We start from the raw sequence: 20,084 nt of genomic DNA, 5'->3' as shown, positions 1-20,084 counted from the left end.
GTTGAGAGTAAGTATCTTTGTCCTATTCCAGATATTAGAGGAAAAGCTTTTACTTTTTCACCACTGAATATGATATTAGCTCTTGTATGATCATATATGGCCTTCATTATTTTCAGATAAATTACCTCCATAGCAAATTAATCATTAATGGATACCGAATTCCTCAAAAAAAATGTTCTGAGTCTATTGGGATGATCATGTGATTTTTATCCTTCCTTGTGTTAACATGGTAAATCATATTTATTGACCTGTGAATATTGAGCCATCCTTGCATCTCTGAAATAAATTCCACTTGATCATGTATATGATCCTTTTTATATATTGTTGAATTCGGTTTGCTAATATTTTGTTGAGGAATTTTGTATCTATATTCATCAAAGATATTGGCTGTAATTTTCTTTTTTTGTAGTAACTTTGGTTTGGGTATCAGTGTAATGGTGGCCTTGTAGAATGAGTTTGGATGTATTTCCTACTCTTCAATTTTTTGGAATAGTTTGAGAAGGAAAGGTATTAGCTCTTCTTTTCATGTTTGGTAGGATTCCCTTGTGATGCAGTTTTGTCCTGGACTTTTTTGTTTCCTGGGAGTTTTTTGATTACTATTCAATTTCACTACTAGTGATTGGTCAGTTCATATTGATTGTTTCCTCCTGATTCATTCTTGGAATATATGTATTTAGAAATTTATCCATATATTCTAGGTTGTCCAATGTTGACATATAAATGTTCATAGTATTCTCTTATGATTCTTTTATCTCTATGATATTAGTTGTAATTTCTCCTCATTCCTTTTTTGTTTATTTAGGTCCTGTCTTTTATTTTTTCTTGATAAGCCTTGTCTAAATGCTTATCAATTTTGATATTTTTTCCAAAAAAATAGCTCTTCATTTTATTAATCTTTTTTATTGTTTCTTGGGCCTTTATTTTATTTGTTTTCTCTCTAATCTTTATTATTAGCACCCTCAGATGACTTTGGGCTCTCTTTGTTCTTTTTCTAATTACTTTAGATAGTAGGTTAGGTTGTTAATTTGAGATTTTTCTTGAAGTAGGCCTGTATTGTTATAAGCTTCCCTCTTAGAGTCATTAAACAAGGATTTATAGAGAGAGGTCAAGATGGCATGTTAGGAGGACCTGGGTTTCACCTCTCCCAACAAGTACATCAAGAATACATCTACAAGTGGAACAATTCTCACAGGACACCTGCTGAACACTAGCAGAGGACCTCAGATACCTAAAAGGGCAAGAAAAATTCCTCACATAACTGGGTAGGCTGAAGGAGAGAAAGGGAAGATAAAGAAAAGAAGAAACGGATAGGGCCCTCATCTCTGGGGGAGAGCTGAAGGAGAGGAGAGGTTACTGCACCCAGGGAGGCCCCCTTACCAGCAGCAAGATCAGCTGAAATGGTGAGGAGGTCTTCAGAGGTTATTGGATGAAAGTGCAGCAGCCAGTCTGTGACAGGCAGGACAGAGCAAGACTTGCACGGACAGTCTGTGCCACAGCCCTGCAATCCCCAGCCTGAGGCAGGGTCTGAGTGCTGAAGTGTCAGATTAGGAGAGAGTACCTGTGGAGAGGACTGCTGTTGTCTGCATGGAGTCAGCCCAAAGGGACAAGAGTGAGGAGCTCTGCTGCATGGAGACAGCCTGAGGGGACAGGAGTGAGGAGCTCCGCAAATGGGAATGCTCCTGGAGGAAGCATGGACTGCCATTGAAGCAAGGCACCATTGTTGAGTGGTGTGCAAGGGGTGGGGCTTCCATCACAACCTCTCTGCTCACATGCCAGCTCCTGCCTCCATAGGCACTGAGAGGGTCTTCCACCAGAGTGAACATTAATGCCTCAGTCATTCCTACCTTGTCTCCCTCATGCCTGAGTTAGCATGTGTGCCCCACTCTGTCACCACCTCGTGCCAACCCCTGTGTCCACAGGCACTAGAGGGGGATCCCAGCAGAGTGAGCACACAATCCCTAGTCATTGCCACCTTATCCCTCACCCCCCTAAGCAAGCATGCTTGCCCCCATCAGTCACTGCCTCTTGCCCCTTCCTCCTAAGCAACCAAAAGTACCTCAGTGAGTTGTTTCCTTCGCCCCCTCTTGCTTGGGTGGGGAGCAGACACCTGAGGGTGGTCCACATGCAAAACAGGGGCCAAAACCAAAGCTGAGTCCCAGGGGCTATGTGACTAAGGAAGAGGAACTGAAATCTCTCCATGCAGCTGCACAAGATGCAGATTAAATACCTGTGATCAGCTTGGTAAACCCCCCATCTGTGGAATATCTGAATGGAAAACAAGTGCTCCCACAACTGAGACCAGTCTTGTTTTAGCAGCTGTGGACTTTGGGGGCATGTACACATGGGAGTTGGACCAAGTCAGAGTCTGAGCTGCCCCCACAGTACCCACAGCAGATCCAGAGATTTACCAAGAGGGCCTCATAGGGAAGTAGGGGTTGGCTGTGGCTCACAGTGGGGGAAAGGACACTGATAGTGGAGACACTAGGGAATTTGTTTTGTTTTGTTGTTTTATTTCTTTTTATTATTTTTTATTTTTAAAGAATTTTTAGTAAATTTTTAATTTTTCTATTTTTATTTTATATTTTGTTTTTCTTTGATGTTGCTTTGGTTTTTTGTTTCTTTATTGTTTCTATTTTTTTCTATTTTCCTTTATTGTCTTTTTGTGTGTCTGGTTTTTGTTTTCTTTACTTTTTTGTTTCTTTTTTGTTTGGTTGGTTTTGTTTTTATTGTTTGTCTTATTTTCTGTTTGCTTGTTTTCTTTTCTTTTTTTTGCCATGTTGGGTGGCTTGTGGGGTCTTGGTTCCCCAACCAGGGGTTGAACCTGAGCCCTGTGGTGAGGGTGCCAAGTCCTGGCTGCTGGATGTCCAGAGAATTCCTGGCCCCAGAGAATATTAATATGTGTGAGCTCTCCCACCATTCCTCACCTTAGCACCAAGACCCACCTCCATGCAATAGCCTGCAAGTTACAGTGCTGGATCCCTCAGACCAAACAACCAGCAAGACAGGACAGAAACCCACCAATCAGCAGACAGACTGCCTAAAGTTATACTAAGCTCACAGACACGCCAAAACACACCCCTTGACACAGCCCTGCCAACCCGAGGGACAAGACCCATCTCCACCCACCAGAGCGCAGGCACCAGTCCCTCCCAAAAGGAAGCCTACACAAGGCTCTGGACCAAACTCACCCACCAGGGGACAGAAACCAGAATCAAGAGGAACTACAACCCTGCAAAGGAAACCACAAACACAGTAAGTTAAACAAAAAGAGACAACAAAGAAATATGTTGCAGACGAAGGAGCAATCCAAAAACTTACAAGAGCAACTAAATGAAGAGGAGATAGGCAATAAACATGAAAAAGAATTCAGAGTAATAATAGGAAAGATGACCCAAGATCTCAGAAAAAGAATGGAGGCATGGATCCAGAAGATACAAAAATGTTTAAGAAGGACATCGAAGAACTAAAGAACAAACAAACAGTGATGAACAATATATTAACTGAAATGAAAAATACACTAGAAGGAAGCAATGGCAGAATAACTGAAGCAGCAGAAAGAATAAGGAAGCTGGAAGACAGAATAGTGGAAATCACTGACACAGAAGACAGTAAAGAAAAAGAATGAAAAGAAATGAGGACAGTATTAGAGACCTCTGGCACAACATTAAATGCACAAACATTCAAATTATAAACGTCTCAGAAGAAGAGAAAGGGTCTGAAAAAAACATTTGAAGAGATTATATTCAAAAACTTCCCTAACATGGGAAAGGAAATAGTCACCCAAGTCGAGGAAGTGCAGAGAATCCCATCTATGATAAGCCAAAGGAGAAACACACTGAGATACATATTAATCAAACTAACAAAAATTAAATACAAAGGAAAAAATCAAAAGCAGCAATGGAAAAGCAACAAATAACATACAAGGGAATCCTCATAAGGTTGACAGCTGATTATCCAGCAGAAACTCTGCAGGCCAGAAGGAGTGGCATGATATATTTAAAGTGATAAAAGAGAACCTACAACCAAGAATACTCTAACTAGTAAGACTCTCATTCAGATTCGATGGAGAAATAAAAAACTTTACAGACAAACGAAACTAAGAGAATTCAGCACCGCAAAACCAGTTTTACAACAAATGCTAAAGGAACTTCTCTAGGCAGGAAACACAAGAGAAGGAAATGACCAGCAAAAACAAACCCAAAACAATTAAGAAAATGGCAATAAGAACATACATAATGATAATTACCTTAAATGTAAATGGATTAAATGCTCCAACCAAAAGATGCACACTGGCTGAATGGATACAAAAACAAACCCGTATATATGCTGTCTACAAGAGACCCACTTCAGACCTAGGGACAAATACAGACTGCAAGTGAGAAGATGGAAAAAGACATTTCATGCAAATCAAAAGAAAACTGGAGTAACAATAGTCATATCAGACAAAATACACTTTAAAATAAAGACTGTTACAAGAGACAAGGAAAGACATCACGTCAAGGGAGCAATCCAAGAAGACATAACAATTGTAAATATATATGTACCCAACATAGGACCACCTCAATATAAAGACAAATGCTAACAGTCATAAAAGGGAAAATCAACAGTAACACAATAATTGTAAGGGACTTCAACACCCCACTTACACCCATGGATAGATCATTCAGACAGAAAATTAATAAACGGGGAGACCTTCAAGATGGCAGAGGAGTAAGATGTGGAGATCATCTTCCTCTGCATAAATATATAAGAAACAGATCTACATCTGGAACAACTCCTATAGAACACCTACTGAATGTTGGCAGAAGACCTCTGACTTCCCAAAAGGCAAGAAACTTGCCATGTACCTGGGTAGGGCAAAAGGAAAAAGAAATAAACAGAGCCAAAAGAATAAGGATGGGACCTGCACTTCTGGGAGAGAGCTGTGAAGGAGGAAAAGTTTCCACACACTAGGAAGCCCCTTCACTGGCAGAGACAGGGCGTGGGCAGGGGCAAAGCTTCAGAGCCATGGAGGAGAATGCAGCAACAGGGGTGCACAGGGCAAAGTGGAGAGATTCCCACACAGAGGATCAGTGCTGACCAGCACTCACCAGCCTGAGAGGCTTGTGTACTCACCCACCAGGGCAGGTGGGGGCTGGGAGCTGAGGCTTGGGTGTTGGAGGTCAGATCCCAGGGAGAGGACTGGGGTTGGCTGCATGAACACAGCCTGAAAGGAGCTAGTGCAGCACAGCTAGCTGGAAGGGAGCCTGTGAAAATGTCTGGAACTGCCTAAGAGGCAAGAAACCATTGTTTTGGGGTGCACTAGGAGAGGGGATTCAGATGACCACCTAAACGAGCTCCAGAGATGTGCATGAGCCATGGCTATCAGCGCAGACACCAGACACAGGCATGAAATGTTAACTCTGTTGCCACAGCCAACAGGAAGCCTGTGTGCAAGCACAGGTCATTATCCACAACTCCCCTCCTGGGAGCCTCTGCAGCCCGCCACTGCCAGGGTCCCATGATCCAGGGACAACTTCCTCAGGAGAACACATAGCGCACCTCAGGCTGTTGCAACATCACACCAGCCTCTACCACCTCAAGTTCACCTCGCATTCCATACCCCTCCCTCCCCCTGGCCTGATTAAGCCAGAGCCCCCTAATCATCTGCTACCTTAATCCCATCCTGTCTAAGTGAAGAAGAGACACCCTTAGGTGACCTCCATGGAGAGGTGGGGCCAAATCCAAAGCTGAACCCCAGGAGCTGTGCAAACAAAGAAGAGAAAGGGAAATTTCTCCCAGCAGCCTAAGGAGCAGCAGATTAAATCTCCACAATCAACTTGATGTACACTGAATCACTGGTTACCTGAATAGACAATGAATCATCCCAAAATTCAGGTGGTGGACTTTGGGAGCAGCTGTAGATTTGGGGTTTGCATTCTGCATCTAATTTGTTTCTGGTTTTATGTTTATCGTAGTTTAGTATTTAGAGTTTATTATCATTGGTAGATTTGTTTATTGATTTGGTTGCTCTCTTCCTTTTTTTAATATATATAGATTTTTTTTCCTTTTCCTCTTTTTGTGAGTGTGAATTTGTATGCTTCTCTGTGTGATTTTGTCTGTATAGCTTTGCTTTTACCATTTGTCCTAAGGTTCTGTCTGTCCATTTCCTTTTTTTTTTCAGTATAATTTTTAGGGTTTGTTATCATTGGTGGATCTGTTTATTTGTGTGGTTGCTCTCTTCTTTCTTTCTTCTTTTTTATGCGTTTTTAACTTTTTAAATTAAAAAAATTATTTTAATAAATTTATTTTGTTTTATTTTTTTCCTTCTTTCTTTTTTTCCTCCCTTTTCTTCTGAGCTGCATGGTTGACAGGGTCTTGGTGCTCCAGCTGGGTGTCAGGTCTGTGCCACTGATGTGGGAAAGCTGCATTCAGGACATTCCCAGCACCAAGTAATAGAAAATGGAGAAAGCTCTCCCAGAGATCTCCATCTCAAGGCTAGAGCCAGCTCTACTCAAGGAACAGCAAGCTACAGTGCTGGAGACCCCATGCCACACAACTAGCAAGAGAGGAACACAACCCCACCCATTAGCAAAGAGGCTGCCAAAAATCATAATAATGTCACAGACATGTCAAAACACACCACCAGACGTGGTCTTGCCCACCAGAAAGACAAGATCCAGTCTCATCCACCAGAACACAGGCACCAGTCCCCTCTAGCAGGAAACCACTGAAACAACCTTAGTCACTGGAGGCAGACACAAAAAACAATGGGAATTACAAACCTGCAGCCTGTGGAAAGGAGACCCCAAAGACAGTAAGTTAACCAAAATGAGAAGACAGAGAAACACACAGCAGATGAAGAAGTAAGGAAAAGCCCACCAGACCATACAAATGAAGAGGAAATAGGCAGTCTACCTGAAAAAGAATTCAGAATAATGATAGTAAAGATGATCCAAAATCTTGGAAATAGAATGGAGAACATACAAGAAATGTTTAACAAGGACCAAGAAGAATTAAAGAGCAAACAAACAATGATGAACAACAAAATAAATGAAATTTAAAATTCTCTAGACGAAATCAATAGCAGAATAACTGAGACAGAAGAACAGATAAGTGACTGGGAAGGTAAAATACTGGAAATAACTACCACAGAGAAGAATAAAGGAAAAAGAATTGAGGACAGTTTCAGAGACCTCTGGGACAACATTGAAAGCACCAACATTAAAATTATAGGGGTCTCAAAGAAGAAGAGAAAAAGAAAGGGACTGAGAAAATATTTGAAGAGATTATACATGAAAACTTCCCTAATATGGGAAAGGAAACAGTTAATCAAGTCCAAAAAGCACAGAGAGTCCCATACAGGATAAATCCAAGGAGAAACACATCAAGACCCATATTAATCAAACTATCAAAAATTAAATACAGAGAAAAAATGTTAAAAGCAGCAAAGGGGCTTTCCTGGTGGCACAGCGGTTGAGAGTCCACCTGCCGATGCAGGGGATGTAGGTTTGTTCCCCCGTCCGGGAGGATCCCACATGCCACGGAGCGGCTGGGCCTGTGAGCCATGGCCGCTGAGCCTGCGTGTCCAGAGCCTGTGCCCTGCAATGGGAGAGGCCACAACAATGAGAGGCCCACGCCCACGTAACGCAAAAAAAAAAAAATGGAAAAGCAGCAAGGAAATAAAACAAATAACATACAAGGGAATACCCATAAAGTTAATAGCTGATCTTTCAGCACAAACTCTGCAAGCCAGAAGGAAGTGGCAGGACATACTTAAAGTGATGAAAGGGAAAAACCTACAACCAAGATCACTCTACCCAGCAAGGATCTCATTCAGATTCGATGGAGAAGTTTAAAACTTTACATACAAGCAAAAGTGATGAGAATTCAGCACCACCAAACCAGCTTTACAACAAATGCTAAAGGAACTTCTCTAGGCAAGAAACACAAAAGAAGGAAAAGACCTACAATAACAAACACAAAACAATTAAGAAAATGGGAATAGGAACATACATATCAATAGCTACCTTAAATGTAAATGGATTAAATGGTCCAATGAAATGACATAGACTGGCTGAATGGATACAAAAACAAGACGCATATATATGCTGTCTACAACAGACCCACTTCATACCTAGGGACCCATACAGCCTGACAGTGAGGGGATGGAAAAAGATATTCCATGCAAATGGAAATTAAAAGAAAGCTGGAGGAGCAATTCTCATATCAGACAAAATAGACTTTAAAATAAAGACTATTGGGCTTCCCTGGTGGCACAGTGGTTGAGAGTCCGCCTGCCAATGCAGGGGACACAGGTTCATGCCCTGGTCCAGGAAGATCCCACATGCCGCAGAGCTGTGAGGCCCGTAAGCCATGGCTGCTGAGCCTGCGCATCTGGAGCCTGTGCTCCGCAACGGGAGAGTCCACAACAGTGAGTGGCTCACATACCGCAAAAAATAAAAATAATAAAATAAAATAAAGACTATTACAAGAGACAATGAAGAACATTACATAATGACCAAGGAATCAATCCAAGAAGAAGATAAAACAATTGTAAATATTTATGCACCCAATATAGGAGCACCTCAATACATAAGGCAAATGCTAAGAGCCATAAAAGGGGAAATCGACAGTAACACAATCAGAGTAGAGGACTTTAACACCCCACTTCCACCACTGGACCAATCATCCAAACTGAAAATAAATAAGGAAACACACGCTTTAAATGACACATTAAACAAGATGGACTTAATTGATATTTATAAGACATTTCATCCACATAAAACAGAATACACATTTTTCTCAAGTGCTGATGGAGCATTCTCCAGGATAGATCATATTTTAGGTCACAAATCAAGCCTTGGTAAATTTAAGAAAATTAAAATCATACAAAGTATCTTTCCTGATACAACGCTATGAGACTAGATATGAATTACAGGAAAAAATCTGTAAAAAATACAAACACAAGGAGACTAAACAATACACTACTAAATAAACAAGAGATCACTGAAGAAATCAAAGAGGAAATCAAAAATACCTAGAAACAAATGAAAATGAAAACATGACGACACAAAACCTATAGGATGCAGCAAAAGCAGTTCTAAGAAGGAAGTTTATAGCAATACAATCCTACCTCAGGAAACAAGAAACATCTCACATAAACAACCTAACCTTACACATAAATCAATTGGAGAAAGAAGAACAAAAAATAAAAAACAGCCCAAAGTTTGCAGAAGGAAAGAAATCATAAAGATCAGATCAGAAATAAATGAAAAAGAAATGAAGGAAACAATAGCAAAGATCAATAAAACTAAAAGCTTGTTGTTTGAGAAGATAAACAAAATTGATAAACCATTAGCCAGACTAATCAAGGAAAAAGGAGAAGACTCAAATCAATAGAATCAGAAATGAAAAAAAAAAGAAGTAACAACTGACACAGCAGAAATACAAATGATCGTGAGAGATTACTACAAGCAACTATATGCCAATAAAATGGACAACCTGGAAGAAATGGATAAATTCTTAGAAAAGCACTACCTTCCAAGACTGAACCAGGAAGAAATAGAAAATATAACCAGGCCAATCACAAGCACTGAAGTTGAGACTGTGATTAAAAATCTTCCAACAGGTCTTCCCTGGTGGCGCAGTGGTTGAGAGTCCACCTGCCAATGCAGGGGACACGGGTTCATGCCCCAGTCCAGGAAGATCCCACATGCCATGGAGCAGCTGGGCCCGTGACCCATGGCTGCTGAGCCTGCACATCCAGAGCTTGTGCTCCACAACGGGAGAGGCCACAACAGTGAGAGGCCCATGTACCGCAAAAAAAAAAAAAAGTCTTCCAACAAGTAAAAGCCCACGATGAATACTATCAAACATTTAGAGAGGAGATATCACGTATCTTCAAACTCTTCCAAAATATTGTAGAGGGAGGAACACTCCCAAACTCATTCTATGTAGCCACCATCACCCTGATACCAAGATGAGACAAAGAGGTCACAAAGAAAGAATACTACAGGCCAATATCACTGATGAACATAGATACAAAAATCCTCAACAAAATGTTAGCAAACAGAATCCATCAACACATCAAGAAGATCATACACCATGATCAAGTGGGATTTAAATCAGGGATACAAGGATTTTTCAATATCCACATATCAATCCATGTGAAACACCACATCAACAAATTGAAGAATAAAAACCATATGATCATCTCAACAGATACAGAAAAAGCTTTCAACAAAATTCAAAACCCATTTATGATAAACATTCTCCAAAAAGTGGGCAGAGATGACCATATATGACAAATCCACAGGAAACATCATTCTCAATGGTGAAACACTGAAAGTATTTCCTCTAAGATCAGGAACAAGACAAGGATTTCCACTCTCACCACTTTTATTCAGTATATTTTTGGAAGTCCTAGCCATAGCAATCAGAGAAGAAAAAGAAATAAAAGATATTCAAATTGGAAAAGAAATAGTAAAACTGTCATTGTTTGCAGAAAACATGATACTATTAGTAGAAAAACTTAAAGATGCAACCAGAAATCTACTAGAGCTCATCAATGAATTTGGTAAAGTTGCAGGATACAAAATTAATGCACAGATATCTCTTGTATCCCTATACACTAGCAACGAAAGTTCAGAAATAGAAAGTAAGGAAACAACCCCATTTACCATCGCATAAAAAAGAAAATACCTAGGAATAAACCTACCTAAGGAAGAAAAAGACCTGTACTCAGAAAACTATAAGATACTGATGAAAGAAATAAGAGATGGCACAAACAGATTGAGAGATATACCCTGTTCTTGAATGGAAGAATCAATATTTTCAAAATGACTATACTACCCAAAGCAATCTACAGATTCAATGCAATCCCTATCAAATTACCAATGGCATTTTTCACAGAACTAGAACAAAAAAATTTACAATCTGTATGGAAGCATGAAAGACCTGGAATAGCCAAAGCAATCTTGAGAAAGAAAAACAGAGCTGAAGGAATCTGGCTCCCTGACTTCAGACTGTACTACAAACCAGAGTGATCAAGACAGTATGGTACTGGCACAAAAAAAGAAATATAGATCAATGGAACAGGATAGAAAGTCCAGAGATAAACCCACACACTTATGGTCACCTAATCTATGACAAAAGAGTCAAGAATATACAGTGAAGAAAAGACAGCCTCTTCAATAAGTGGTGCTGGGAAAACTGGACAGCCATAAAAGAACGAAATTAGAACACACCCTAACACCACACAAAAGCAAATCAACTCAAAATGGATTAAAGGCATATATGTTATGCAAGATACTATAGAACTCTTAGAGGAAAACATAGGCAGAACACTCTTTGACATAAATCGCAGGAAGGTTTTTTTTTTTGATCCACCTCCTATAGTAATGAAAACAAAAACAAAATAAACAAATGGGACCTAATAAAACTTAAACGTTTTGCACAGCAAAGAAACCATAAACAAAATGAAAAGACAACCCTCAGAATTGGAAAAAATATTTGTAAACGAAGCACCCAACAAGGGATTAATCTCCAAAATATACAAACAGCTCATATAGCTCAATATCAAAAAGACCAACAACCCAATCAAAAAATGGTTGGAAGATCTAAATAGACATTTTCCCCCAAAGAAGACATGCAGATGGTTAAAAAGCACATGAAAAAATGCTCAATATCATTAATTATTAGAGAAGGACAAATCAAAATCACAGTGAGGTATCACCTCACACCAGTCAGAATGGCCATCATCAAAAAGTCTACAAACAATAAATTTGGAGAGGGTGTGGAGAAAAGGGAACCCTCCTATGCCATTGGTGGAAATGTAAACTGGTACAGCCACTACGGAAACAGTATGGAGGTTCCTTAAAAAACTAAAAATAGAGCTACCATATGATCCAGCAACTCACTCCTTGGCCTATATCTGAAGAAAACCATAATTCAAAAAGTTAAATGCACCCCAGTGTTCACTGCAGTGCTATTTACAATAGCCAAGATATAGAAGCAACCTAAATGTCCACCAACAGAGGAATGGATTAAGATGATGTGGTACATATATACAGTGGAATATTACTCAGCTATATAAAAAGAACAAAATAATGCCATTTGCAGCATGTGGATGGACCTAGAGATTGTCATTTTGAGTGAAGTAAGTCAGGCAGAGAAAGACAAATATCATATATCGTTTATATGTGGAATCTTAAAAAAAGGCTCTAAATGAACTTATCTACAAAACAGAAATAGAGTTACAGATATAGAAAATAAACTGATTTTTACCAGGGGGTAAAGGGGGGCAGGATAAATTGGAAGATTGGGATTGACATATACACACTACTATATATAAAATAGATGACTAATAAGGACCTACTGTACAGCACAGGGAACTCTACTCAATACTGTGTAATAGCCTATATGGGAAAAGATTCTACAACAGAGTGGATATGTGTATAACAGATTTACTTTACTGTACACCTGAAACTAACACAACATTGTAAATCAACTATACATTGTAAATCAACTATATATTTAAAAAATAAAAATAGTTTTAAATTAAAATTTAAAAAAATAAAAATTTTTGAAAAATAAAAATTAAAAAATATTAACAATTAAAAGAAACTTCCCTCTTAGAACTGCTTTCACTGCATCCCATTGTTTTTGGAAATTTGTATTTTTATTTTCATTTGTCTCAAGGTATTTTCTGGTTTCCTCTTTGAATTCTTCATTGACACATTTGTTTTTAGTAACATATTATTTATTCAACATTTGTTTGTGTCTTTTCCATTTTTCTTCCTGTAATTGATAACTAGTTTCATACTGCTATGGTCAGAAAAAATGCTTAATATAATTTCTATTCTTTTAAATTTGTTGAGGATTGTTTTGTGGCCTAGCATGTCATCTATTCTGTAGAACATTCTGTGTACACTTGAGAAGAATGTGTGTTATTCTGCTTTGGTATGGAATGTCCTATTGATATCTATTAAGTCCAACTGGTCTATTGTTTATTTTACAATCTCTGTTGCACTAGTGATTTTCTGTCTGGATGACTTGTCTATTGATGTAAGTTGGGTGTTAAAGTTCCCTACTGTTTTTGTACTATTGTTGATTTCTTCCTTTATGCCTGTTAGTAGTTGCTTTATATATTTAGTTGCTCCTATTTTAGGTGTGTGTATGTTAATGATTGTTATATCCTCTTCTTGTATCAATCCTTGTATCATTATATCATATCCTTCTTTGTCTTTTGGTATAGACTTTTTTGGAAACTCTGATTTGTCTGACATGAATATTGCTACTCCAGCTTTATTTGTCATTTCATGAATATATTTTCCATCCCCTCACTTTCAGTCTGTGTGTCTTTAGATCTGAAGTGTGTCTCTTATAGGCAGCATATAGATGGGTCTTGTTCTTTTATCAGCCATCCTAAGTCTTTTGATTGTAGTATTTTGTCCATTGACATTCAAAGTGAGTATTGATAGGTATGTACTTATTGCCATTTTGTTACTTGTTTTCTGCTTGTTTTGTAGTTCTCTGTTCTTTTCTTTTAGTTTCTTCCCTTGTGGTTTGATGATTTTCTTTTGTGGTATGCTAGTGTTTGGTTCTCTCTAGCTTTTGTGTATCTGTTGTAGATTTTTGATTTTTGGTTGCCATCAAGTTCATAAATGCTGACCTCTAACTATATCTATTTGTTTTGAACTGATAGTCACTTATGTTCAAACATGTTATAAACCATCTACTTTTTTACTCCCCTCCCCCACATTTTGTGTTTTAGATGTCATATTTTACATCTTCATATCTATTTCTTCACTATTTGTTGTAGTTGATTTTCCTTTTTTTTGTCTTTTAACCATTATACTAGCTTATTTAAGTGGTTAATCCACAGCGTTTACTATATATTTTTCTTTACTAGTGGGATTTTTTTTCCTATAAGTTCTTCTTGTTGTAGCCTTTTCTTTTCCACTTATGCCCCTTTAACACTTCCTGTAAGGTTGATTTGGTATTGATGAACTCTTTTAGTTCTTGCTTGTCTGATAACTTCTTTAGCTCTCTTTTAATTCTGAATGATAATCTTGCCAGTTTGAGTATTGTAGGCTGTAGGTTTTTCCCTATTTAGCACTTTAAATATATCATGATTCTGCCTTCCTGACTGCAAAGTTTCTGCAGAAAAATCAGCTGATAGCCTTTTGGAGGTTCCCTTTTATGTGACTCTTTGTTTTTCTCTTGATGCCTTTAAAGTTCTCTCTTTAGATTTTGCCATTTTAATTATAATATGTCCTTGTGTGGTTCATCTTGTTTATGATGCTCTGTGCTTCCTGTACCTGGATATCTGTTTCCTTCTTCAGATTCAGGAAGTTTTCAGCCACAATATTATAAAATATATTTGCAATCATTTTCTCTCTCTCTTCTCCTTCTGGTTCCTTCTATTTTTCATTTCAGTTATTGTATTCTTCAGCTCTGAATGGTTCTTTTTTATATTTTTTAGTTCTTTGTTTAAATTCTCATTGTGTTCATCTATTCTTTTCCCATGTTCCATTACCATTTTTATCACTAATGCTTTGAACTCTTCATCTGGTAAATTATCTCTGTTCTATTAGTTGTTTTTTCAGGGTTTTTTCTTATTGTTCCATTTGGAACAAATTCCTCTTCCTTCTCATCTTGCTTAATTTTCTCTTTCTCTATAAAATTGGGTGACACAGCAACCCATCCTGATTTTCAAGGGGTGTCCTTGTGTGGGAACATCTCAATGCAGTCTACATGTGCCTGGTGGCTTTCGTGGGAGGTCTGGATCTGAAGTGATAATGTTTCATGTTTTCCCCATGCCAGAATGTACTGGCAGCTATCACTTTGACAGGAGATGGTGCTGATGATGGAGAGACTTCATCCAGAACCAAGTGTGATCTGGGGCTTCTCCGATGCTTAGTGGCTATCACTGCCGTATCATGAGTGGTGTTGGGTCCCAAGTTGCTGGAGCAGATGCCCCAAGGTTCGGGTCAGAGCTGGTTCCATTTCCTCTAAGTGTGTGCCCTCCTCACTCCCAATAATGGCACTTTTGCCCCAGAGGGGAGCAGTGCTGGAGAAGAGGGACCAGAATAGGTACCAGGTGGGGGCTGGCACATGTGTTAGGACAGCATTGGCACACCAGTCAGAGTTCCATATTGCTCCTGATCTGCCACCTTCACAAACACCAGTAATGGCCACATTTGCCCCTTTCAGATGCCATGCCAACTCCATCCCCACCAATTGTGCACTCTCCTCAGCTATGGTAGTCTTTGCCCTAGTTGGGAGTGGCTGGAGCAAGAGAAGCTGGAGGAGGTGTTCACTGTAGACCAGGGCACATGCTGGGGCAGTCATGGGTAACTGGCCAGAGTCCCAGGGTGTTTTAATTTGCTTCTTCTTCCTTGTTCCCACAGGTAAGCAAGTGTGTTTGTGTTCTTCATGAGCAGTCTATGTTTCTTACAACCCTACTGTTAGTGCCACTGGTTTCCAAATCAGCTAAGGGGATTCATCTTCCCATTGTTGGACCCCAGGGCTAGGGTGCCCAAAATATGTGGATATATGTATGTTTTATTTACACATCTAGAGGTACTGGTGAAAGCATATGGTATCTCAATCAATTAAGCTCTGTTCTAGAAATTTCAAAGAAAATTAGATACAGGAAAACTGTCTATCTGGTTGTTCAATGTAGTCTGTTTTTCAGATTTAAATAAGAAAATTACTTGCCTACTTTGCCCTTGCACTTTCTCTTTTCCAGTCATTTGTTCACTTTGCTTCCTGTTATTTTTCAAAGACATGTATGATTATTTCATTCCCCTGCTTAAATTATTTTCATTGGCTCCAGGCTGCAAATTCAGTAAAATAATTCATGCTCTTCATAAAAGGGAAAGACCCCTTGGTCTTTCCAACTCTACCTGCTTCCATCTCATCCTGCCACTGACTTCTTGCATTTCTCTCAAAATGACATACTGCAATTGCACCCATTGTTACCATCTCCTATCAGAGTAAGCATTCTAAATCTAAGTACCACACTACCAAAATCCTTTAGGATAAAGTATTACACTACTTACCTTAATGTACAAAGCTCTTTAAGATTTATCCCTGCTTAACCCAAAAGCCTCTCTCCCACTCCACCCTATATGTGTCCCTTCCTAAAATCAAATTAATTCCCAGACCTAATGTTGCTTTTATGTTTGCAGCTTTAGCTTATGCTGTTTTCTACACCAGGAGGCACTTACCCCACCCAGTCTTAATTAACAGTTACTTCTTTTAGAAAGCTGTCAGATAGTTAATCAGATAGCCACTCTTCTGGGTTCACAAATCACCCTGTACACTAATAGTACAGAATGCATTCATTGTTTTCCTTTATGAAATCATTATTTTATACTTCCTCTGTGCCAGGTATTGTCCAGCTTCCTGTAGCCTAGCGGCAAATGAAACATCAGCACCTCACAAGATCATTAAGGGCAGGAACAATGTCTTTTTTGACCTTGTAAAAAGGGCCATTATCCTTACTCTTTATGTGTTGAATGGCTTTTTATCCTCCAGCACCCAGCTTATGTCACTGCATTTATTTTGTTGCTATAATTTTTTGAATTAATCCTCAGAATAAACATAGATCAGAAAATGGGGTTCAGTATAATTTACCCAAGATCACACACATCTAAGTCTCAAAATCAAGATTGAAGCTCTGTGCTATCTAGTTGCAAAGAATAAATAAATTCAAATAAATAAATAAACTCAAGATTAGTAAATAAGTTATATAGCCACAAAGTGACCATTAATTTAAGCATTTCCTATACCACCCTTAAGGGGAAATTTGACCTTACAAACATTCTCTGTATTTATATTCAGAGCATTCTTCATCTCTCCTCCAGCAGTCAGATTATTTAAATATGGCCAACAGTAGCAATAAGGAACTGTTGATGTTTGTTCCAAGGCAATTTCCTTCAAGGCACATTCTTAAAATCTTACTATCATTTAAAATTTACTATCACATCTAGGAAAACACCTGGCTCTGTCATAAAGTAGTATAAAATTATAGAATGTTCAGGTTATATCATTAAAAATTAACAGAATCTATTCCTTACCTATTCCACACCACCACACACAGACACACACATGCACACACCATTCATGCTTCATTTAGAACGTAAGGAAATTAATATACAGAGAGGAAAGTGACGTCCACATTTAGGTGTCTGGTTAGTAAGAATGGAGACTAAAACTCAATTTTTGAAATTTGGAGTCTAGCAAGTTTTTACTCAAGTGCAATGACCCTAGTTAAAGATTCCATTAATTTGGAGACATTATTTTACTTTTTGCTTGGTGCTTCCTATATTTTTCAACTTTTTTGCATTGAGCATGTCTGACTCCACCATCTATCTACATGATCATCAAAACTGCATCCTTTAAGTCAATTTTTAACCTAATTTTTGTTTTTTTGCTTTTTTGCGGTATGTGGGCCTCTCACTGTTGTGGTCTCTCCCATTGCAGAGCAACAGGCTCCGGACGCTCAGGCTCAGCGGCCATTGCTTACGGGCGCAGCCGCTCCGCGTTGTGTGGGATCTTCCCGGACTGCGGCACGAACCCGTGTCCCCTGCATCGGCAGGCGGACTCTAAACCACTGCGCCACCAGGGAAGCCCTAACCTAATTTTTAAAAGGTGTTGGGACAGAATCTTTCCCATTCTATTTAAGGTTCCTTCTTTTTAACTGCACCCGAGCTGTCTCAGTATGATTTAGTCAACCTGTGAACCTGAAATTCAAAACAGCAGAAATGTTATCTTAATTAGAAAAAACATAAAATAAGTATTTATAAAATACCTATGATGTGATGGATGTATATAGATTTACGTCAGTAATCATCAAGATATCTGAAGTTCTATAATTTATTAATTTCACTTTCCCCCTTATTCCCAGAGGATGTATGAACTCTAAGTGAAAATTAAAAGGAAAACCAAGTTGGAAATTAATATTTTCTTAGGATGTCACTGACCATTGTGAAATGCAAGCATTGTTGAATAGCCCATTTCAACAAGCCGAAGGCCTTTACCCTGGTTTCCCCTCTGCCTCTGGGACATTATTTACTTAGTTACTTAACCACTGACCACCTCCCCTCACTGCCCCAGGACTGTAGAGTTACAATTTTATTACAGTGTTTCTCAGAACTTTCAGTTCCACAATATTCTCTGGGTAAAAACTGAAATCTAAACAGTCACCAAAGTAACCGTTTCCAAGAAAACTGCTTCACAATCTAGATCCTATCAATTTGCTGTATAAAATTATTTTAAAATATATGAAGGAAAAATGATTGCCTATACTCAGACATAGCTAAAATTAACTGAGCCACCCACCATTCTTTCAGATCATAACTAAAAGGAGCTTGTAATCAGATGTGGTAATATTTTCACCTTTACCTTCAGCATAGCAGCAGAATGGAATCAGAGAGATGTGAACTGTTATTTATCAGTTAGACTTTACATCAGATGACTTTTCTGAAGGCTGCAGTTTTTTGCCTGTGTGTATTGCAGCTGTGGGATAACTCTATCAAAGAAAACTTGGCAGGCCTTTTATTTCAGCCACTGCTAAAATAAAATAAAATGTCATCAATTAGCAGCTAATGCAGTAGTTGAATCACTGTGTCTTTTAGAAAATAGAAATTATTTTCCTGCCTCTGTCTGCCTTATCTTCTCATAGAAACAAACAAATGTTCAACTGACATTGTACTAGCTAGAAATTGATAGACAGTGTTTTTCCAATTTCAAAAACATGGATTTAATTTCTGGTGTCTAGTTTCTTTCCCAGTGAAATGAGAATATTACTGATGAACTGTCAAATTAGCTAGCATATAATAAGCATGCAATAAATATTTGTTGAATGAATTAATTAATAATATCTATTATTTACTGAATTTAAACCGGATGCTAGCTGCTTTAGCATTATCATTCTTATTTTGCATGTGGGAAACCTAAGGTTAGAAAGTTACAGAAGTGGGATTCAAAGCCTGGGTTGTTTTCTACACTTTCTCCCTGCCTCTCCTATGGATATGATAAATACCAAAATTGAAAACTCATATTTGTGTAATAATACACAAGACCATGGGGTTAAAAACACAAATTTAAGAGTCTTTTGGTTCTAATATGTATTTGCTGGGAGATTTTGAATAGATCTCCATGATTCTCAGTTTCCTTATTTGTAAGATAAGGCTAATAATAAGATCTATCTCATAAGTTTGTTATGAGAACTAAACTAGATTGAAAATCTGTGAAATATGCTTAGCACAGTGCCTGGTACCTAATAAGCCCAGCAGCAATATTAACTATGAATACACACTCCTGGGTCTTTCTATAGCAACTTCCTTAGTTGCCAATAGACTGGTCTATTTCTTTTTAGATAGCCAGAAAGTAACTTGCATATATTGACTAGTAAGACAGTCTCCTTTGTTATTAAAATAAAATACAAAGAAGTTTCCAAAATCATGGCTGAGACATATGCAGGAGGATAGGTAACACTAGGTCTTCCTCTTCTCCCTGAATCTTACTATACTGTAGGGTCACTGCTGCATATTTTACTTTGACCAATAAATAAATAAATAAATAGATAGGTAGGTAGGTAGGTAGATAGATAGATAGATAGATAGATAGATAGATAGATAGATAGATAGATAGACAAAACACTTTCCCTTAGTTTTCTCAACATGACTGAATCAAATTCACATTTTCAAAAGAAAGTTTCCTAAATACTAAGAGGGAACAGAAAAGAAAGAAAGCACAGATCCTTCAAACTCGTGTGTGTGTGTGTGTGTGTGTGTGTGTGTGTGTGTGTGTGTGTGGTTTACTTTTCTCAGAGCTAATATATTTGGTTTTATGAATTCACTTCTGTAATACACTTTTTGCCTTCTTCCTGTAATTGTTTATTTGTTTACAAAATTGGGTGTGTATTTTTGTAATGTACCTTAAATTCTTAATGGAAAAAAGAGGGCCTGTTCTAAAATAAACTATATGGAAGATAGATGATAGTGAGATAGATAGATAGATAGATAGATGATAGAAAGATACTGTTAGAAAATAAATAACTTTCCAGAATTTTTTAAACTCAGATAACT

At 38.2% G+C, this 20,084-nt stretch overlaps 1 protein-coding gene across 5 annotated transcripts in view; it reads left to right on the top strand.

The window, feature by feature from the left end:
* GRIA4 (glutamate ionotropic receptor AMPA type subunit 4) overlaps window positions 1–20,084 on the top strand; it is a 520,825-nt gene that overhangs the window by 407,085 nt on the left and 93,656 nt on the right. The gene's annotated exons all lie outside the window — the stretch shown is intronic.

The sequence above is a fragment of the Phocoena sinus genome, chromosome 8 (assembly GCF_008692025.1).
Source record: "Phocoena sinus isolate mPhoSin1 chromosome 8, mPhoSin1.pri, whole genome shotgun sequence".
Lineage (NCBI taxonomy): Eukaryota > Metazoa > Chordata > Mammalia > Artiodactyla > Phocoenidae > Phocoena > Phocoena sinus.
Note: the sequence above shows the minus strand (reverse complement) of the source record. Positions and strands in the feature narration are given on the sequence as shown.